The sequence below is a fragment of the Telopea speciosissima genome, chromosome 6, assembly GCF_018873765.1.
Source record: "Telopea speciosissima isolate NSW1024214 ecotype Mountain lineage chromosome 6, Tspe_v1, whole genome shotgun sequence".
Lineage (NCBI taxonomy): Eukaryota > Viridiplantae > Streptophyta > Magnoliopsida > Proteales > Proteaceae > Telopea > Telopea speciosissima.
The window spans coordinates 2,000,161-2,023,737 of record NC_057921.1 but is presented as its reverse complement, the minus strand read 5'-3'; the positions used below and the strand labels follow the sequence as shown (position 1 = coordinate 2,023,737).

At 42.4% G+C, this 23,577-nt stretch overlaps 1 long non-coding RNA gene across 1 annotated transcript; it reads left to right on the top strand.

Annotated features, from left to right (window-relative positions):
• Positions 1-940: 940 nt before the first annotated feature.
• Positions 941-21,785, top strand: LOC122665152. Its single transcript, XR_006333444.1, has 3 exons — positions 941-951; positions 3,760-3,765; positions 21,643-21,785. It is a non-coding gene; the product is annotated as an uncharacterized LOC122665152 (long non-coding RNA).
• The last annotated feature ends 1,792 nt before the right edge of the window (positions 21,786-23,577 follow it).

The window sequence follows — 23,577 nt, the reverse complement described above, 5'->3', positions numbered from 1 at the left end:
ATGGTTGCTTTCATTCCCGACCACCAGTAATACTTCTTCAAATCCTTGTACATCTTTGTACTTCTGGGATGGATTGTATAGGGTGAATTGTGTGCCTCTCTAAGAATTCGGTCTTGGACATCATAATCATCATGCACACACAATCTGTCTCGAAACTTCAGGACACCATCATGGGCCAAAGAAAAATCTGAGTCCTTATGGGTTCCTTGCTGTACTTCACCAATAATCTTGGCCAGTTCAGGGTCTAATGGTTGCTTTGCAATTATTTCCTCTCGTATCGATGGCTACAGATCCCTGGCTGCTAATTTCATAGCCGTTCCTTCCATCACGAGTTCCAGATCAAACTTCTGAGCTTCTTCTACCAACTGTTCTCTTACGACTAAGGAAGCGAGGGATGCAGTCTAAGATTTTCTGCTTAATGCATCCGCAACAACTTTGGCCTTACCTGGGTGGTATTGAATCTCACAATCATAGTCTTTCACCAATTCCAACCATCGTCTCTGTCTCATATTAAGCTCCTTTTGGGTGAAGAAGTACTTCAGGCTTTTGTGATCGCTGAAGATTTCACTTTTTTCACCATATAAGTAATGTCGCCATATTTTTAACGTGAAGACCACCGCCGCCAATTCTAAGTCATGAGTGGGGTAGTTCTTCTCGTGTTTCTTCAATTGCCTGGAGGGGTAGGCAACAACTTTTCCTTTCTGCATTAAGACACCACCCAATCCCATCCTGGATGCGTCAGTAAATACCACCATTCCTCCAGTACCGTCGGGAATGGTCAGGACCGAGGCTGACACCAATCGGTTTTTCAACTCCTAAAAACTTTTCTCGCATGCCTCGTTCCATTCAAATTTGACTCCCTTCCTTGTAAGTTTTATCATGGGTGCCAAAATTCGCGAGAAATTTTTAATAAACCGTCTGTAGTATCCGGCCAACCCTAAGAAACTTTGAGTCTCAGTGGCACTCTTTGGAGTCTCCCACTTGAGAACCGCTTTTACCTTGCCCGGGTCTACTTTGATGTCGTCTTTGGTGACGATGTATCCCAGGAACCCAATCTGTTGAAGCCAAAATTCACATTTACTGAATTTGGCGAAGAGCTGGTGTTCACGCAACCGCTGCAACACAAAAGTAAGGTGTCGAGTGTGCTCTTCCTCACTCTTAGAGTGCACCAGGATGTTGTCAATGAACACAATGATGAACTTATCCAGCACGTCATGGAATACTCTATTCATCATGTCCATGAATGCTGTCGGGGCATTGGTTAATCCGAACGACAAAACTAGGAATTCATAATGTCCGTATCGCGTTCGGAATGCCATTTTATGAATGTCACTGCTTTTTGATCTTTAGTTGATGGTATCCTGACCTAAGATTGATTTTGGAGAAAACTCGTGCTCCTTGTACCTGGTCAAATAGGTCATCGATACGCGGTAGCGGATATCGATTCTTGATAGTCAGTTTATTCAACTCGTAGTAGTCGATACGCAGCCGCATACTACCATCTTTTTCTTAACAAACAGCATGGGTGCTCCCCAGGGTGATACACTGGGTCATATAAATCCCTTCTTCAGCAGGTCCTAAAGTTGAACCTGTAACTCCTTCAGTTCGATTGGCGCCATTCTGTACGGTGCCTTGGATACCCGTGCTGCACCAGGAATTAGATCAATCGCGAACTCTATATCGCGGTCAGGCGATAACTGTGTCAAATCTTCCAAAAAGACATTAGGAAATTCTCTGATGACTTCTAGTTCTTCCAAAGGTTTTATCCTTGCCTCTGTGTCTAACACCGTGGCCAAAAAGCCTTGACATCCATCGTCAAGCAACTTGCGCGCCTGGAGGGCTAATAAGGTATTCTCCTGGATTTCTTCCTTGGTTGACTTTGATAAGTTAAGATTGACCCATCCTCTAACTTAAACATTATCTTCTTTTCTGCACACAAGACATTTGCATCATAGGCTGACAACCAACCCATGCCTAGTATCACGTCAAAATCCTTAATATCCAACTTTATTAATTGTGCGGTTAGATTCTTCCCACAAAAATCGATCTGGCAGGGGTTGTATACTTCTTTTAAACTCACAACACTGCTCGTCGATGTGCTGACTACTAGCTCATGCCCGATGTCCCTTGGTTGATCTTTCATCTTACTCGCAAAGGTTGAGGAGACGAAAGAGTGGGTTGCGCCCGAGTCAAATAATACTCGCGCAGGTATGATTGAGACATTCAGGGTACCTAGGGTTTATAGGTATTTTAGGTTACATGAAGTAAGCCAATTATTCCCTATAGTTGAGTAGTGTTCAGCAAACTTACCTGTCAGTACGTCGGGGTTCGCCTCAGCTTCTTCATTTGTCAAAGCATACACCTTTCCTTGCGTTCGATTATCCCGTGGCTGGAAGGACCAAGCTTAAGGCTAACTTGGCGAGTTGTTGCCGTACCTACGCGATCTACAATCTCTAGCCATGTGTCCTTCCTTGTTGTACAAGTAACACTTAAAGGGTGGAGCAACAGGTGTTGAGGCCTGGATCACTTGACTGGTTGCTGGTCGGGCTGGCGAAGCTGCTGTTGTCACTTGACTCGTGGTCGTTTGAGCAGGTCGGTTAAATGTGGGGCAGAAAGGGTTCTGACCCATGGCCACCCAAAAGTTTGAAAATTATTTGGCCTTTTATTCAACCCAGGTGATGTCACAGCCTTTGCTTTCTCTTTTTCCTTAAACCTATCTTCCATTGTCTTTGCCTTGTCGACCATTTGAGCATAATCCCGAATGTCCATGATTGACAGTACTGACCCAATCTCAGTTTTAAGTCCCTTCTCGAATTTATTCGCTGTACTAACTTCCTCTTTCAAGTGCTCTGAAGCAAAATGGAACAGGTCTTTAAATCATTATTGGTAATCCAACACTGGCTTAGTTTCTTGCACCAGTGCGATAAATTCAGCTTCTTTTCTATCCCTGAAACTCTCTGGGAAGTAGTTCTTGAAGAAAACTTCTTTAAATTGCTCCCACGTGGGGTTTGGATGAGTAGCTTCCAAATTAGGCTTAGTAGCTTTCCACCAAGCTTCGGCTTCATTTTGCAACTGATAACCCGCACATATAATCTTTTGTGCGTCCATGCACTCAAGTACTTCAAATGCCTTCTCTAGGGCGCTGATCCACCGTTTTGGTTGCATTACCTCGGAAGTTGTTTTGGAAAATGCAAGCGGTTGGAGCTTCTTGAATCTTTCCATAACCTTGGTAGTAAAGTTCTCCGTTGAATGTTGAGGCACAGGTGGTGGAAATAGTATGGCCGGTTGGGTGGTGGTGGTGGCGCAGCACGTTCATGCATCATAGTTGCAAACTGTGTAGACATCTGACCAAGCAACTCTTGTTGTTGTTGCATAGTCCGCATCATAGTGGTCATGAATGCAGTTACGTCGTCGGCTGCCACATTTGGCTGAGGTGCTGCAGCAGTGGCTTGGGCAACTGCCGGTGCCTCTGACGAAGCAGCCGATGCTTCAGAATTTTAAGCCTCAGTTCCGTTAGGCAGTTCAACTTCCGGCACAGCTCGGGGTTGTTTTCCTTTACGACCACCAAGTGAACTTCTCCTGGTGTTGACCATTATGGCTTCTCTGAAAAGAGGAGCATGTTTAATATTCTGGTATCGTCCATAAGGGTCAACAATTATTTCTTAGCTAGAGCAGGTACAAACCTAATCCACAGTTCCAATGAGTTTCATGAGTCGCACCAGTAAGGTGGGTTATTAGATATGTTGTCTTGGTTTATAGTGAGATGTTTTATTTGGTTTGTATTTCGTTTCTCTTTCTTAAGCATTTTATGTATCAATATGCTATGCATGGCATTATATGAGAGGCTTCAGATTTTTAAATAAAAAGACTTTTAATTAATTACCTGGTGTAACAGGCAAGCAATTCTAGCTTCTTTCCGGTCACAAACTCCATCATGAGCAAGTACTCTATGTCAGCTCTTACTTCTTCGGCTAAGGTCATAAAATAGTCTCGCTCTTTCGGTCCACTAATGGCTGCAATGGCTAAATATAAGTCCAACCTGTTCTCAGCTCAGGGTAGTACTAGTCGTATCCGTCTCAGTCTCTCCCGTAACTATCTAATATAGATCATAGTGCTGGAGTCTCCAGCCTTGGCTGAGGTGTTAGGTCCTATCATAGAAATTGGTTCTAAGCATCAAATCATACTTAATTAAAAGAATTAAGTGCATATCTATTGGAATTTAAATGACTAAGATTCCATACACTAATCTTGGGTTGGCTCGAGGTACCTTAGCGCCTAAGTGTTTCGATTGACTAGACAAACTATGAGATCCTATTCTTGGCTGACCTAGTCTTTGGATAGGGTTAGATCTACGCTCTTGCACGCGGTAAATACATATTACAACATACCTATGTATCTATGTTCTGTTTTGCACGGCAACACTCCAGTCAGTTCGTACATCACAATATTCAAGCATGTAATAATTAGGTAGTACACACCATATCCCATAGATATGTATACGAATATATTTATATATTTATATATACTAAATATCCATTGTAAACATATCAACATAAGTTTGTCCAAGTTCTTATATGTTTTACTCAACCACATATAGAAATTTCACCCCTCTAGTCCTAAGAAAGTTGGGTTTATTCTATTTCTTAGATTAAAAAATAAATAAAAATTTATATATATTTTTTTTTAAATATTAATAAAAATCTGTATCTTTATGTTTCCTAAGGTTATTTTAGGTATTCCCCAAGTTTCCATAAGTTAAAACCCAAAAATCAGCAATTTATATTCACTGGGCGATGTCTCTAGGCGTTGGACACATCGCCCAGTGCCATCGCCCAGAGAATCGAGGCGCAGGTTTATTAATCCGAGAGGGGCCCATTTTGACCATAACCTCTTCTAAACTTCTCTAATCACTTGGAGAGACTCCTTGGAAGGTAGTGTGACTATTCCCACACCAAATCCTTGCATTTTCTCGAGTCATTTGCGAACCCACACGTGCCTAAGTAAGATTTCTTGGTTACATTGTCCTTTCCGGTTTTCTTTTTATTCTTTCTTGCCTAGGTTAGGGTTTTCACCAATATCTTATACCCTAACTGTCTTTTTCTCTTCTCTTTTGTAGGAAGATGTCTACTAGCCATCGCACTGCTAGGAAATCGGTAGCCCAAAAGAGGCTACGAGTGGAGAGTGATCATTCTTCATCATATTCATCCACAGTACCCACAAACTAGAGATGATTCTTCTTCTTCGGAGGAGCTCGAGTTTGACCGGTTCCATTTCTCTAGGTATGAGCATGCTAAGGATTGGAACGATTTTAGGTCGCTAAAAATTGTGAACGGTCGAGTTGTTCAGGTGGATGACTTCCATCAGTATAGTCTCTACACTAGGTTCAACATCTTGGGTTGGACCTCCATGTTGACACCCACTAAGCCTTGTTATCCCAACTTGGTCCGGTACTTTTACTGTAACCTAGTGCCTTCTAGTGCATAGGAGTTCAGAGTGGAGAGTCGGGTGAAGGGAGTGGATATTAGGCTGACCACTGCCCTATTAGCAGAGATTCTGAGTTTACCTAACTCAAGAGAGAGGTGTTATTACCAACCACGAATGGACATTTCAGAGATGTTTTCTTTGGAGACTAGGAGGAGGGTCTTCAAAGCATTGACAGGATCCCAGGACACGCCTAGGTCTGAGACTTCTTACAAGCCTAGTGCTCGTGTCATTAGTAGGTGTGTGACCTACAACATCTACCCCAAGGGCGGTAATAGGGGTAGTATATCTATGTTGAGGGCCTACATCACATAATGCCTTCTAGGTGCGGGTAGTGGAGGTCTGGTTATAAACCTTCCTTACCTTTTACTTCAGGTAATGCTTTACCATGCTCGGAACCCAACTGATGGGAACCTTCCTTATAAGAAGTTCCTCACTTTAGTCTTCCGATCCTTTGGGGTTCCTTTGGAGGGTGAGTATGCTGAGAAAGACAGGTCCAGGCCCATTGATAAGACCTCAATACTGAAGATGAAAGTGCCTGGAGAGGATCCACCAGAGGGTGAGGAGCAGCTGGGGATGTAGCAGGGAGATGAGGGATTGGATGCGGAGGAGCAGGGTGATGATGTACATGATGAGGAGATACACAGAGAGGAGCAGGGTGACATTGGGGGCATGCACGGAGAGGAGCAGTTTGTTAGTGCAGAAGATGTGGGTCGGGGCAACTTTGAAGGTGTTGGCACTTAGTTTACTGACTTACCTACTTATGAGGCGACGGGTGCCACCAGTTCTCAGATTCTAGGGCCATCCAAGCGGACGTAGATGATGACGCACTTTCAGAGTCTCAGTACCCAGCTTTCAGATATGGCGACTAGGATGGACTTCTGGGACAGGTTCTACAGGGTTGACTCTCGCCAGACATAGCCTCCTTCGAGCGACCTTCCCCCTATAGAGTAGTTCTTCTAGCCAACTCCTATTAGTTCATGCTACGTGGTTATGACTATTTTTTTTTTTTTTTTACTTATGCTTATGTACCTTTCTTTCCTTGAAATGTATCCAATTTAGTGTGTTTTTTTTTTTTCAGCTTATGTAATTATTGAATTGCAGTTTGTGCAATTAAAACTCATGTAGTGGCCTAGCCACAATCATCTTTTATTTAATGGTAGTTATGCACTTTGTTTATTTACATTTACCTCCCCTACAACTTTTAGTTATTACTTGTTTTAATAATGGTAGCTTATTAACCCTAATCTGCATACCATGAATGTAAGAAGAGCCTCACGCTCTAATACTAAGCTCTGTCACACCCGAAACCACCCCCTGGGAGGATTAGGTAGGTGACCCGAATTGCATAACGGCAATCTGCCAAATCCCACGGATCTAGAAGCAGTGCTTACATTCACAGAACCACATGCATCCACTTGACCAAGGGCAAGATCAGAGTGCTGCAGATATACTACAATTACAATAATAAAAGGAAGCATAGTGATACGGGAAATGATGATAATATATACATAGATGAGTTTGATACATTTCCCAACTACCCACAAACTAAGAAATAAAGCTGACAAGAACAGAACCAAAGCTACTACATACATAAATATATACAGGGTGAGCTAACTCAACCCCAAAAAGAAAAGAAGGAAAACTACAACAGAACCACGGTCAGTACGGGGATAACTCCTAGCAAATCAAAAAGGAGTCCCCAAGACAAAAAGCATCAAAAACACTTGTCAACGGTCTTCATTAATGACCACCGAGAATGCACGCATCATCGGCCCGACCTTTGTCAGGGTCCATACCAAGATCATCATAATAATTAGGGCTCGTCTCCTCATAATGAGCCTCCATGCCACAGCGGCATCGATTTGCAAAATCATCTATGAAAAACATATATAATAGAGTGTGAGCCCCACTGAGCTCGTGAGCAAAAATATCATCATGCACGCACGTGCAATCACAATCCACATGATCCTACATGATATGCAAGTCTGGATTATTTATTAGCCACCTAGCAATACAACTAAGTCAGGTCTGTGCTACTACAATCCCCAATACATGTATCCCTGGTGCAGGCTTGGTTACCTCTTCCCACGATACACCCATTGAGTTGTCGGAGAGGACCAGTCAGCTCCCGCATTCATTCACCAAGGTCAGCCCGACCAGCCCTCTGTGATTAACCCATGGGACAATCCATTTCTTTTCTCTTTTTTTTTTTTTTTTCTAGCTTGGAGCCCATATTCACCAATCCGGTGTTCTTTTCATTTCTTTTTCTCTTTTTTTTTTTTATATGCATATGGTCGCCCCCACAGGCATCCAACTCCTAAACCCCTGTTGGCAAGGGTGCGTAGCACGGGTGATGAAACTCTAACCCCATGTCCATATGGCATCGTATGAGTCGGGTGGTGTCAACCACATCCCATTCTACAGGCTACCACAGGCCTCATTTCCAAGCCGACTATGGCATCTAGTCTAACATTCACAATCATCATATAAGAATTCACAGTGTTAATCAACAGACAGTCATTATGCAGGGATTTGAGCAATTTGAAACAGAAGTAAGTAACACAGCATTTATAATTACAATTCTTAATAGCCGGCATAGCATCATAATTACACATGCACATATGATAATATTATTCACTCACCTGAGTTTGGTTCTAAAAACTCGATTGCAAACTCAGTTCCAACTGTAGTCTGGTTGTTGACCTCGAGCACGGGATCAAATCCTAGATATAAATTAGAAGTTGTCATGTTAGGTTTCTAGTCTATCTTTGGTACTCCTAGGGTTAACCTAAGCTTACTGGGTTAACCTGGTTGTTCAGTTGGTGCTCACTTGGATTACTGGGCCTTGCACTGGGCCCTGGGTCTGTGTCCCGGTGCATCATCGAGTGTTAGTGGTCTAGGGGTAAAATGGTCATTCTTCATAACTGTACCTGACCCAGGGTCAAAGTAAGTTCACAATGCTGTCCTCAGCTTGTCTGTGTTGTAGGACCAAGCACAAGTAGGGTTCCCTTCACCTACGGTGCCAACTTGGGTTCCACAGTTATTTCCTCTTAAAGACAGATGTGGGGAAGGGCTTTTAGGTCACTTCCCATCCTCCCACAGTGTCACATGGCCATTGGTTGAGGTCCCCAAAGCCAGATCAGTATTTCTGCAGAAAAACCTTCACTGGGTGATGGATGGGTTGAGATTCCAAGGTGGGGCTTCTTAGGCAGTGTGCTCAACATCACCCCATGCATGTTAGGGTGTTGTGTAGCCCTAGGGATGACCTACCTTTTGATCTAAATGGATCTTCCATCAAGGCCACCATTTGGCTGCCAAAGGCTGCCCAAACAACCCAGTGAATAGTGTCATAGGGTTTTCTCCAAACTTGGAATTCGATTTCAGCCACATGCAAGGCTGGATTTACACATGCAACACAATTCTGGGGCTGCTACTACCTAGGGCTAGGTCCATGTAGCCATTGCTTGCATCAAGGGTTCCAAACAGCCAAGCAATAGTGCATCTGGGCAGTGCAGCCTTGCATAGCCAAGTCTCGGCCTCAAGAACAGCATAATAGCCTACTAAAATCCAATAAAAATTATAGATCTTCCATGCTCTATGCTTGCATAGCAGATCTGGAGCAGTCCTGGGCAGTACCCAGCTGCTCTAGGCTGCCAGAGAGCAAGAAAACATAAAAAAAAAACATAAGGTTTGAAGGGAGCAGCAAGTGTATACAGGTATTTTTATACCTGAGTAGGTCTAAGAGAGCTCGGTTCTAGGCCTGGGTGCAGGACTGCCAGCAATCCTCCTCCTCTTCTCCTTCTTCCTTCTTCCTTCTTCTTCTTTCTCTCCTTTCTTTCTTCTCTTCTCTCCCACGAATTGAATAGTGGCCAAGGGTTCTAAAATGAGCCCAAGGCCACCTATTTATAGGCTCAGCCCTCACTGAGGCTTGTTTGGCTATGAAGGCCTATTTTGAAAATGGGTTTTTAAACTGATTCTGAGTGATTTTGGGCATATTGGTGGGGTCCACAGTGAACTAAGGGTATGAGGTGGTCCCTCAGACTCCCCTCTATCTATGGAGAGCACTCATGTTCATGTTGGGTGGTCCCCACAATTAAAATCCAATAAAATATGCTATTTCACTCACTAGGCGATGTCTATGGGCCTTGTCTGCATCGCCCAGTGCCATCGCCCAGAGATTTCAGCAAGCTAAATCTCAGTGGGGTTTGCACTGGGGTTTGACCCTGGGTCAAGGTATTGTCCCCACATGCCCTTTAAAAGTTTTGACACACTTTTTTAGAGGTGGGTCCCACTGTTATGGGGAGGAGAGAGATTAGCTGGGGTCCAGGCCATACATCATCCGATGAGCTGTGCAAGTGCAAGGGTCTGCTGTCCATCTTCTGACAGGTATATAGGGGAGCCTGTTCAAAGTCTTCTCATTGATCCCATTGACTGGAGTGATACTCCACAGTGTTCCTAAATTCCTGGTCAGGGGTTCCTGCCCTTCAATCAAAAATCCAACCAGTTAGGTGCAGGGTTTGACACCTTAGCTCATTTTAGAGCTTTGGTTACTGTTGAAACCGTAGGGGGAAGGAGAAGAAAGAAAAGAGAGAAAAGAGAAGGAGAAGAAGAGAAAGGAAGGGAAGAAGAAGGAAGGAGAAGGAGGAGGAGCAGCCCTGCCTCTAAGGCCCAGTTCGAGCAGCCCTCAGACCAGTTCAGGTATAAAATACCCCTGCCCCTACTTGCTGCCTTACTGTTTACCATCCTTCTCCATGGATCTCTACTGTTTAGATAGGTTTCTGGCCATTGGCAGCCCAGAACAGCTGGGGGCTGCCATGGACCATCTCAGATCCAACATGATGCATGAAGGATCTGGGCATTTTTATGATGTTTTCATGGTTGTTCTTCACCTGAGACTGAAACCCAGCTGATGCCAGACTGCACTGCCCTGTTCACCAAAAACAGCCAGTCTGGGGCTCAGATTTGTGTGCCCTGGTTGCATGCAACCTAGCCATGGGTTGTAACAACCCTAGAATACTGATATACATGTGAATCATGCAGCCAAATCCTTGGTTTGCAACTGAAGCGCTGCAGGGTTACTATTTACTGGGCTGTCTGGGCAGCTCCTGGCAGCCAAGTGGCGGGCCCAAGTAAAAATCCATGGAACCCAATGTAAAGAACACCCCTGGGAGTCCATGATGGCCTAGCATGCATGGGGGAATGATGTGGCCACTGCCCATGGCCAAAAACCTAGGAATCTCAGCCTGTTCACGTTCTATACAGGCTCTGGGCGATGCACTGGGCGATGCAGACATCACCCAGAGACATCGCCCAGTGAATGGAAATTTGCAGAATTGCTGATCTAACTTGGGGATCTTCACCCATGGTCCATAAATCAGTGTAGGGAGGTGGTAAATGACCAAAATACCCCTCCCCACATCTGTCCACATGTATGAATACCTTTGGTAGCCAAGTGGGCCCCACAGGGCTTGGAAACCCTGTCTGTGATGGTCCTGCAGCACTGCCAAGTTGGGGACTGTACTGTGAAGCTAAAATAACCTAGAATCATGTACAATAATAGTGAATGACCATTCTGCCCCTAGGCCACAATCTCTGTATGATGCACAGGGACATAGGCCTAAGGCCCAGTGCAAGGCCCAGAGAATTCCAAGTGATGTCCAACTGTAAACCGAGTCAACCCAGTGAGCTTAGATCAACCCTAGGTTATCCAAAAATAGTTTGGAATATTAAATAAGATATTTCTAATCTATATCTAGGGTTTGATCACGCGCTCGAGGCCTACAGCCAGACTGCAGCCGGAACTAAAATTGCAACTGAGTTCATAGAACCAGACCAAGGTGAGTGAAATATTATCTTGTATATACGTGTAACAGTATTATTATGCCAACAATTAAATTCTTCAATTGTATTGCTTGTTACTTAATTAAATTCAAATTTCTCAAATATTACACATCGTGTGACTGTTGATCAATTCTTCTTGAATATATCATGTTGTTTGTGATTGATAGACTAGATGTCGTAGTCGGCTTGGAAATGAGGCCGGTGGTAGCCCATAGTATGGGATATGGTTGACACCGCCAACTCATACGATGCCATATAAACATGGGGCTAGAGATTCATCACCCGTGCTACGCACCCTTGCCAACAGGGGTTAAGGTGTTGGATGACTATGAGGACTACCGTAAAACCTTGGGCATTTATGCTGGAAAGCCTCAGCACAGCTGGGATGCCCCAGGGCAAATATGCCGGGAAGCCTCGAGCTACATGCTTGGGAAGCACCGATAGGTGAATCATGGCTATATTATTAACAAAGTTTATGCACCGATAAGGTGAATTGATATTAAGTCAGTTACCTCACATGTTTAATCTAGAGGGCTGGTCGGGCTGACCTGGGTAGGGAGATGCTGGAGCCGACTGGTCCTCTCCGACAACTCAATGGGTATATCGCGGGAAAGGGTAACCAAGCCCACACCAAGGATACATGTATTGGGGATTGTAGTAGCACTAACCTGCCTTAGCTATATTGTTAGGTGGCTAATAATTAATCTGGACTTGTATATCATGTAGGATCATGTGGATTGTGGTTGCATGTGCATGCAAGATGATCTGTTTTACTCACGGGCTCAGTGGGGGCTCATACTCTATTATATATGTTTTTTATTAGATGATTCTGTAGGTGGATGCCGCTGTGGCATGGCAGCTCATTACGAGAAGGAGAGCCCTTGTGATTATGATGATATTGTTGTGGACCCCAACGGAGGTCGTACCGATAATGCGAGCGTTCTCAGTGGTTATTGATGAAGAGCAGTGAGGGCCGCTTTTGATGTTTTTTGTCTTAGGGACTCCTTTTTGTTTTTGATAGGAGTTTATCCCCGTTCCTGTTTTCTGGTTTAGCTTTTTCTTTTCTTTTTGGGGTTGAGTTATCTCGCCCTCTATATATATGTATTTTCTTTGCACTTATGTATATGTCAGCTTCACTTTTCAGTTTGTGGGTTATACTGGGGAATGGAACAATCTTATATATGTATATCACATCATTTCCTGTATCGCTATGCTTTCTCTTTCATTATTATAATTGTAGTTTATCTGTAGCACTCTGATTTTACTTGAGGTAATGTTACAAATGTGAGACCGTGAATGTATTAATTGCTTCTAGATCCATGGGATTTGACGGATTGCCGTTATGCAATTTGGGTCACCTACCTAATCCTCCCAGGGGGTGGTTTGGGGTGTGACAAATGACACCGACAAGATTCGATGTGCCACTTTCCAACTCCGAGGCGATGCTGATGTATGATGGCGATCCTCAAAGGAGCACTTCTGGGCTAAGTACCAAAATGCAACATGGGCTCAGTTCACAGAAGATTTTCTCGAGAATTACTTTCCAAGGAACTTTCGAGATAAGAAGGAAGTTGAGTTCATGAGCCTCAGCCAGGGATCCAAGTCAGTCCTTGAATATCAACAGGCCTTTAAGGAGCATTTCTATTTTGCTCCGGAAGACATGAAGGCTGAGGAGGTTAAGGTGAGAAGGTTTGAAAGAGGGTTGAGGGCCAACTTGAGTACATCTGTGGTGCTGCACAAGTACCCTACCTATACGGAAGTGGTTCAGGCTGCTAAGATGATTGAAGATCAGCAGAGAGAGAACTACAAGGCCAAACAAGCTGGCAAGAGGCCAATGTTATCCTATGACTCTAGGGGACCTAGTAAGTTCTAGAAGAGAGGGGCCTACACGACTGCAACTCCCATACAGTCCCGTAAGCCTGATGTAGCCCAAGGACCCAAGGTTGCATCGGCTCCTTATTATGGGACCCAGACCCTCATATGTTACAATTGCAAGCAGTCCGGTCATATGGTTAAGGATTGCCTACATCCACGACAGGCAGGTTCGTGGCCAACGGTGACTTCTAAGGCACCCCAAGCATAGGCCATTGTTCGCTTACTTCTTCCATCTCCAGCAAGCAAAACTCAAGGGCGAGTGTATTCGGTCACTCATGAGGAAGCCCAGGCTGACCCTGGTGTCATCACAGGTATTGTACTCAACCGCTTGAATGTAACTCCTTATGTTGGGTTTATCATGTTTGGCTATTCGGTGTTTGTCAGGCATGATTTCTGTGTATTCCCTACCTGCTTACGTGTTGTTTGACTCGGGAGCATCGAACTCCCTTATATAACCTTCATTTGCTGAGAAACTACCTATTAGACCAGCAAGTATGGAGCAGAAGCTGATAGTTTGTACACCGACGAGAAGTAAGGTCGAGCTTGACCAAGTCTTCAAATCTTGTCTTGTTCGAGTAAGCGACCATGGGCTGGGGGCTAGTTTGATAATCTTGGATATGAAGGACTTCGATATAATTCTGGGAATGGATTGGTTGTCCACACATAGAGCCAGCTTATTCTGCATAGAGAGGAAAGTACTCTTCTGTTCAAAGCTTTGAAGCCCTCTTGAACTTCATAATCCTCTAGGACCTCCCTGAAATGATGCACATTCTTGAATTCTTGACCAACTCTAAATGTGACATTTTGGTCCCCACCCCCTACTCCATCACCCACATTATCCCCTTCTTCTGATTGACATTCAGATATGTCATCATTACTGTTATCCTCTTTCTCCAACTCTTCTTCACTAACATCATCTTCACTACTGCTTTAACTCTCACTTATTTCATCTGACTCTCCAGCTTCCCATTCATCATCAGATGTATCACTGATGATCTGATTTTCTTCCACTTCCTTGTCAGGCAGCTTGGTAGGTGAAGCAACAGGTTCAAATGCAATACTGGTAGCACATGTGGTAGATGCCCTGAGAAACCCATGACCCCTACTTACATATCTAGTAGACATCCCAACCTCTTGCAATGTCATACCACAGTCACTCACATTGGCAGTACTCTTGTTGTAAACAGTCACACCAGTAGTATTTCTATCTCTTGGCTCGAGAACACAAGTGTTACTATTGTCATTCCTCACAACAGGATTCATTTGTGAGGTACTACTATTACCAACATTCCTTCTTGTAGTGGCTGTAGTACCAAGGCGTGTAGTACCAATGGAAACACTACCAATGGCACCACTCATTAACTTGGGTAAACCTAAAGTACCACCACCCCTCCTTACAGTTGCTTTTGATCTCCTACTACTTTATTCAATTTCTCTTGGAAAAGTCTCAATTTTTGTTGGAGCAATCTCAATTTGTCTGGTTAAAGCACCACCAAATAGCTTTGTAGGTGAAAGTAGTGGCTCTCCACTTCCTGGTCTATCAATGGTAGTATCACCACCAATCACTTGAAGTGTGTGTCCATTCACATAAGTACATAACATTGGATCACCCACTTGCACATCATAAACATATATGTTCAGTTCAGGTTGGTCCTTCAAGACATCAAACATCTTCATCACATCTGCATCTCTATCCAAGTTTATATTTTCACCCGTATCAGGTGTTATGTATTTCACACTAAAACTCACAGACCTTCCCTTGGGTATATAACTCAACAATAAGTTATATATGTCACCAATCATTTCCAAGTACCCAAATCTGTCCACATCTACAATTTTGGATTCAGACTTCACATAATGATAGATCAACTTGCATACAGTTTTCTCCATTATTCAAATCCTGCCATGCAATCAACAACATTGTACAAAATACATAAATAGAACATATTACTGCATCAGCCAAGTATATAAATTTTGGATTATCATCAAACATGCCAAGAAATACAACTACATCTGAAGATTATGCAGGGGCATGGGGAACAGGTTGCATCTAGCTTCTCCAAATAGGTGGGATAATGCTTTCTGAATGCCACTAAAACAAACAAGGACCCATCCAATCAATAGACTCTTGACAACTCTAACAGTTTCAATGTTTGGTGGAAGTCATCAAAATGGTGATAAAGATTAACAGAGTTACAAAACAAAATAACAGAATTTTTTACAAAATGAGATGTAATAGAAGCATCATCTCACTCGAATTCAACCAAATAAAAAGTGCTCATAAACCAATAGTATGTATTTTATAACTATCTTATCATCATCTCAAGCTCGGTGAGATGAAAAACTCAATCAGTTTTTTTTTCAATGCATCTATAGACTCAAACATGTCATTTGTATTTCAGATTTTTCTTGTTTTTTCCCTTCATTTTATTGTGAAGTAGAGAAATTTATAGACTGTTGGATATAACCAGAAAGTCCCTTGAGTACCCAATGGCCAGGCAGGGACAGTACCCAATCGACAAAGAGCAGGAGAGGCATTTTTATGCTATCTTGGTGCAGCATGAAAAGCATATAAACAATGTATCCTTTGTCACACTTTGATCAGCCATCATATATTTAGCATACAAAGTAGCATCAGATTACCTCTTCTAATGCATAGTTTGCTATTATATATGAACAATATGCTTGGATTCAGGAGAAGAAAATAGCAAATTATCCAGAAATCAAAGAATGCAATGTATCCTTCACATAATCAAACAGAGCAGCCCAAATTTCCAAAATGAAGATTCCATTAAAGGTTTCTCCATCTATTATCTAATTAAGGTCTGAACTGAACTACTGTATGTTTTAGGTTATATAGTTTCGATTTTTCGATTCAGAAATTCCTAACTTGATCCACGTATTGACCACTTAACATTTCTTAGGTATGCATATGTAGGACAAAAAAAAAAGCTAATATGCCGAGATGTCAATGGACCAGAGAATGGATGAAGAAATTCAAAGCAATACTTACAGAGCTTTGAGTTGCAGGTCAAACTGAAGTTGGAGAAGTTGGAGAAGATGCAGTTTCAGAAGTTGCAGGTCCACTCCAACAGAGTTTGGAGAAGTTGGAGGTCTTCGAACAGAGCTTGGAGAAGTTGCAGCTTGAAGAATAACGTCCAACAATGGTGGCCCTTACCGTTTCTTCCCCTTCTCTCTTCCGGTGTGGCTCGATAAAGGGAACAAGTTGCAGGATTTGGGAGGAAGAAGACGAGTTGCAGGATTTGGGATTTTCCCCAATTTCAAACCCTAAAATCCCTCATCGTTCTAGTCATTTTAGAAACCCCATAGTCATAAGGGCATTTTGGTCAGTTCATTTTGAAACCCCAATGGCAAGGGCAATTCCGTCAGTTCAAGTCTACTTTTTAACAGTGTTAGTCATGAACTGACGGAATGGACCTATTTGTTACCTTTTGCAAACCTCAGGGGGGTATGCAGAATTTTTCAAAACTGGGGGGTGAAAATATCCTTTCGTCAAACCTCAGAGGTGGTATGCGTAAATTTCCCTTTTTTAATTTGTAAATCCTTTAAGTTGCAGTGATTAGTTTTTTCCCCCTTTTCATCTGGATGAGTTTGGTTTCTATATCATTGTCTCTGAAATCTTGACGTATAAAATTTGTTTCAGAGTCAGACGCGATGATCCTTTCGTGCTTGAACTCGATTTTGAACCCTTCAACGCGTCGTTTCCTCACCCAAGCAGGCCATCATACATCGGCAACGGTGTTCAATTTTTCAATTATCACCTCTCTTCCATTATGTTCCGTGTCAAAGACTGTTTGGAGCCTTTGGTTGATTTTCTCCGAGCCCACAAATACAAGGGACAAGTAAGTCTGCAGTCGAATTGCTCCGCTCTTTATCTTTCTGTTTCTCCTGACCAATCTGCTCACCATGCCATGCTCTTGTGTTTCATAACTTCTATTTCTTCCCCAAATCTCCCTGCCTTTCATAGTATTAGAAGTTATCAAATACAATGGAGAGGGAAAACATGCAGCCAATGTTATGATCATAGATAGTCATAGATAGATGGATTACTGTGTTGGGTTAATCATTTAGAGGTAAATGGGTAATTTGTATTGGGTTAGTTTGCTAGAGGCAGTTGGGTAATTAGAGGATAAATGGTTGTTATAAATGGAGGAATGAAGGTCATGTAGAGGGATCCAAGAATTAATCAAAATCTCTTCTCTTATTTCTGTTCTAGGAGGTCACCACCCTTGAAGTGGTATTTTTCCCTTCCCCTTCTCCTTTTGCAACTTAATTTCTTTCCTTCCCAGATCTAGGTTCGTTACATTGGCGCTTTCATTGAACCTCCCCCTACCATTCCATTACCATTTCGTTGCCCTTCCTCTTCCATTCCCTTAATCCCCATGGGTCTCTTCTCTCATTACAACAATTTGGTCCGTTCTTTTCTTTACTGGGAACAACACGATCCGACATCGCCGTTCCTCATATTTCTTGAGACTGCAATCGCCACCGAGCTCGAGCGGATCTACTATCTTGATACAGTGGAAGGTGAAGGTGTGTCGATTCCTAGGGAGCACGATGATGCACATGCCGACTCCACGGCTTTGGTTCCTGCTGCCTTGAACCAAACCCCACTGGTTTCAGAGCTCGTGGAATCGGATCCGGCTTCCGGCGTCGTGAATACTGTCCACCCTCTTATTGGTCGAGTCGATCAGATTCAGCCGGCTTCGAAACAACCGACGCAAGAACCAATCGGCCAGCATCCGATCGTTGTGTCGCAACTCTCTGAAGGTTGTTCATTACTGTCATGCCGAGCTCCATCACAACCCTCCATCGGCATCGAGCAGTCTCTGCGACCCTTTGATCCAGGCACGTATTCATACCCGTTTGTGCTTATCGACCAAAATCATGGCACGAAAGGGAGAGAAAAGATCTGGATCCCTTTTCTGATTTTGGGGTCAGGGGATTCCGATGGTCAAGACCCCAATCCACCGATTAGGGCCAGTATGGTGTTCGATCGAGGAAAAATGGAAGTCAGGGCGACGGTGAAGGTGGCATGCGTTTGTCAACGACAGAGCGCAGCTACCACACTGGTGATCGATCGCGGAACAACAGGGACGAGTTGGTGTTCCATCACCTCTGTTTTTTCCCCCTTTCTGGTTCAGTCATGGAGCCTTGGTGATCAAGATCTTGGAAGCCAGCGAGATCTTGCTCTTGTGCGTAGATCGTGGGATCCTGGCGACCGAGACCTCAAGAACCAGCAGCTTCGGCTGCCACCGGAGCCACCACCTCATTCAAGCTTCTGCCGGAGCAGGAATACCGGTTCCTTTGCTGCGAGAGTCTTGTCTGTAGCTCAACAAGTCCACTGCACCTTGGATCCGCGAAACCAGACCGCTGCAACTTGGAGCAACAAAACCTTGGAATTCCTTCAATTGGCTCAGCTGTACAGTAGTTGGGAGACTTGGGAGTTGGGACCGAAGAAGGGGAAACGAAAAACGCGGAGGAACCAAGGCTTGCAAGCAGAGTTTACTAGGCTCCCTGAGATCGCTGTCTCCCTTGCCGGAATCTTCAGATTCAGAGGCCTATCGTTTCCTCCTTCCTTCGTTTGGCTTTTATTCTTAAGCAAACTGAGATTTTTGTGGCATTCATTAGTGAAATTCAGGCGATTGGTATCCTCAAGTTTATTTCTCTTCCCCAGCGGTGTTTGCAACTCGATCAAGATCACCATAATTTCAGGGTCTTAATCCACTTCTCCGCAAGCGACAGTTGTGTTCCAGGTGTGTTGGAATTTTATTATCTTTCAAAATTGGGTGCTGACCATCTGGTTCTTCTCTTGTGATGGGTGCTATTTGGAGAGAGAGAGAAAAGAAAGAGAGAGGAAAGTAATAGGGAATATAGAAATAAAAGAAAGAAGAAGGAACGTGTGGCCATATTACCCTTGCCACGTGTTTGTTATTGCTGGTTTTAAACCAGCCTTGAATCAGTTAAGTTGCTGGCAGAGGGCTGAGTTGGGTCTGAACTCCTGTATGCTCATAGATTGGTTGACGATTGCACACTTTTTTCGGTGTCGATCCAGCTTTGTTTGGGCGGCTCTTCTGGCTTATGGTTTGTTTGGTGTTAGGAAGGCATGCTTGCGGTGCGCCAGTTATCTGCAGCTGAACCTTGAGGACAAGGTTCTCTGAAGGGGTTGACAATGTTATGATCATAGATAGTCATAGATAGATGGATTACTGTGTTGGGTTAATCATTTAGAGGTAAATGGGTAATTTGTATCGGGTTAGTTTGCTAGGGGCAGTTGGGTAATTAGAGGATAAATGGTTGTTATAAATGGAGGAATGAAGGTCATGTAGAGGGATCCAAGAATTAATCAAAATCTCTTCTCTTATTTCTGTTCTAGGAGGTCACCACCCTCGAAGTGGTATTTTTCCCTTCCCCTTCTTCTGCAACTTAATTTCTTTCCTTCCCAGATCTAGGTTCGTTACAGCCAACATCTTGAGAAAATTGGTGGAACAGAAAATACATATATTTTGCGGGTGCCATTTAGAAGTGAGAAAGGGATTCTTCGTAAATGATGGATATCGAGATTTGATGTATGTAGAAAGGTTTGCGGAGGCATAATCTTTTAACAATGGCAACTTGAACTGTTCCTTCCCTCCACTTAGTAATTCTTCAGAAGTCTAACACTTTTTATTGGATGTGGGTTTCTTTGTATCCAAGTTTTTGCTTCTGAACTGCAATTTATGGCTTGGTGAAACAGGATGAAACTTCAAGAAACTTTGGATCATATCGAAGATGATCAATTTATGAAAAATACATAACCATGAACTTACTTCTAAAGCAATTGGTTAACCTTTTGCATATCAAGCATGAACAGTTTGCAACTCCCAATGCATAGTCAAAAAACACTTCTGCTATTTGACATATTAAATAAACACATTGTCCTTGGCAGATTTGGGTATTGAGGGACACAGATGCTTACCTTCTAAGCACTTTGTAGCTAAGAGTGGTTATGATTGATTGTTCTCCCTTGCTCCCTATGTGGATGTCTATTGCTTGACTATTTTATTTCTATAATTAATTGTTATTTTTTATATGAAGAGAAGATGGAGACAAGTCTGGACAGTTGTCCAAAGGAAAATGCATTAGTAAGATTCCAAACGCAGAGGCTGGGTTTTCTATTGTTCCTGGTAGCAGGACCCTCTATTACTAGGAACAACAGTAATGTTAGGAACTACGCCCAGGCATATACCCACACCGTGCCTACATATTTTAGAAGCTTTTGCTTCTCAGTTTTGCTTCATTCTTCTATGCTTATCACTTTCTTCTTCTTTTTCCTCTTCTTTTTTACAACTTTTCACTCACTCTCATTTTTTTGGATGTCCCTGCCTCTCAGCTCAAACGTTTGCTTTACACAGTAATCAACTAGATATAACACACTTATTTATGTCATTTATTTTGGATGCCCCCCTCTTCTTAGCTCTAACTTATGGTTCTTCCTACAATCAATATGATGGTAACCACACCCATTAGGATCAATTTTAACATTTGGGTGAGATCTCTGTGATGTGATTATAGGAATAAGCAAAATTAGCTTGGCAACATTGTTTCATTGCAATTTTAAGATATTAGTAAGTTAGGAGGTGATATCCTGTTTAGACTAAAGATTGATAAGCTTACTTCTGCAGTAATTAGGCATTAAGGCACTCTGTATAGAATTATATAAAAGTGTCCAAGTAGTTTCTCTTAGTCTTATCAAAAAAAGTAGTTTCTCTTAGATCCTTAGTACTAGCTTCAGTGTATGTTAATTATCATTTTAGGGAAAAACTTCCCCACGATGAGTTGATGACAGAGTGCAATTTAACTCACATAGTTTTTTTATTATTTTCTCTGTCCTGCTTTGAATATATGGACCCCATGAGGATGATACCTTTTTCAGTACAACCATTGGTGTGATTGCAGATTCCTCCCCATGCTGGCATAATGGGGAACCCTCTCCCCTCATTTTATTAATCTGCAATTCGAGTGAAGTAAAATAAATTGAAAAAAACTATTATCTGTTTTTGGAAGTGCTGTGTGTGTGTGGGTGTGTGTGCTTGTGTGCTTGCTTTCATGTTTATGGACTATCTCTAACAGTTGAATATTGTGATTAGGATGCATCAATTGAAATTTCTGCTGAGTTACAGGCTATTCCAGATCCGATAATTGGCAATTATAGTGATGGGAATCTCGTTGCATCATTATTGGCTTGTAACCTTGGAGTCACACATGTCTTTATCATTATCTGATTGCATGTTTATGCATACCATTGTTAGCTAATCTATTTAGAACCAAATTTTACTTTAAAAATTTTTGATTGGTTTATGTGCATTGCACAATTGCACATGCACTGGGGAAAACAAAATATCCAGATTCAGACATATATTGGAAAAAATACGAGCACAGGTACCATTTCTCATGCCAATTTACTGCTGATATACTTGCCATGAACCATGTAGACTTTATAATCACCAGTACATACCAAGAGATTGCAGGAAGGTAAGTCCATCCTTTAGCTTGTTAGATATCCTACTGAATTTGCATGCAAGAATATTTATGTGTCTTAACTGTTAGCATATGTTGTTACTTGAAGATGCAAATCCTTGTTATAATCCTTTAATTATTTAATTCATGCTCATTTTATACAGTCCTTCGATGTAGTACACCCTAATACACACATGTATGTAATCTAACCGTTTCATATGGCTACACGTGCAATGTGTCTGGCCCAGCCCCAATGACCCAAACCCAGCCCCTATCACGCCCTATGTTTCTAGGCCCAGCCTGCTCCCAGATGCGCTCCTAGACAAAGAAAGTGTACCCGTTCTTTTATCTTACTCTTAACTTCTCTCTATTTTAAAATTATCAGAGGTGGAAGATGGTCTTTTGATCCTTTCCTCGTGTTGGATGAGTTCTTTGGTAAGTTTATTTTTCTCCTCTTTTCTATGGCCCTTACTTTTATAATACAGAATTTTTACTGAGTTCTTGTCTTGCTTGCTTTTGCAGTTACTGCTCCTACTGGATTCCCAAACCATCCTCATGGAAGTCTGAGAGTCTTACCAATTGGTCCAAACGCACTTTTTTGTACTTTAAATTTAAATTTTAGTTTTTTAATGGTTGCTTTTCAGACTCTTTTGCCTCTTCTTTATTTTCTATAACTAATTTAGGTTCTCTCCTTTCAGGTTTTGAGACAGTTACATACATGTTGGAGGTTAGTGTTTATATAAATTCTCATTTTCTTTTTCAGAAATAGTTTTTGGGGATGTTCAGAATTATGAGAAGCTGAACTGGTGATTCATGAATTTCAGGGAGCTTTCACTCATCAAGATTTTGCTGGACACAAAGGCACAATAAGAACTAGAGACTTACATGTATATATGTTGATTAACATCACATTTCTTATTCTTATAGTCCCTGGATCTAAAATTCAATCCCAAACTCACAGGATTGAACCCAACTATCAAGAGTTGTGAATGGAGGACATTAAGACAGCAGAAGAAGATGGAGTTGAAGTCAGAGTTATTGTAGGGGAAGAAATGGGTGTCTGTTCTCTAGTATATACCCAAACACCGACAATGTATCTTGATTTCACCCTGAAACTAGGACCCGAATGTAAGGGTGTCAATTTGGGATCAAAACCAGGAACCATCCCGCTAAAACCCGGTAGCGGACCGTCCCATTAATAAACGGGATGTACTAGGATCTGATTTTGGTACCAAAGAATAAATGGGACGGATTGGTTCTAGGACGGGATTCCTAATGGGACCAGTACTGAAATACCGGTTAGGTACTAGATGGGACCAGAACTATCAATACCCTTTGAAAGAGTATATTTCATGTTCTTTCGTTGAAGTTTTATGGCTGGAGTTTGATGTATTAGTGACATTTTCTCTTATAGAGGTTTCAGCTGATAGACCTTCAGTTTCTATTTCTATTAATTTGTTTTGTGATAGCACTGAAACTGTATATGGACTTGTTTATTTCATCCTTATTAATTCTTAGTCGTCGTTTTGAGAAGCTTATGTGTGATCTAAAGAAGTAAAACCATGAAATTCAATTCATCATGATTTTGTATTCTATATTACTTTCAAAAGTAAGGAACACCTTAGATCTCATAATAGTGAAAAGATCTACAACACTACTAATTAAACCATCTCATTAGAAAACATTAAAGTTCTTCTCCCTTTTCCTACCAGGCTTAGAACCATTTAGGAACCGGTACTGTCCCATCCCGTTGATAATTGGGACCAGGACCTAGTTTTGGTCCCGTTAACTAAATGGGGACAGTACTGGGACTGGCACCTTTGGTCCCGATACCGGTACATACCCGTCTCATTTGAC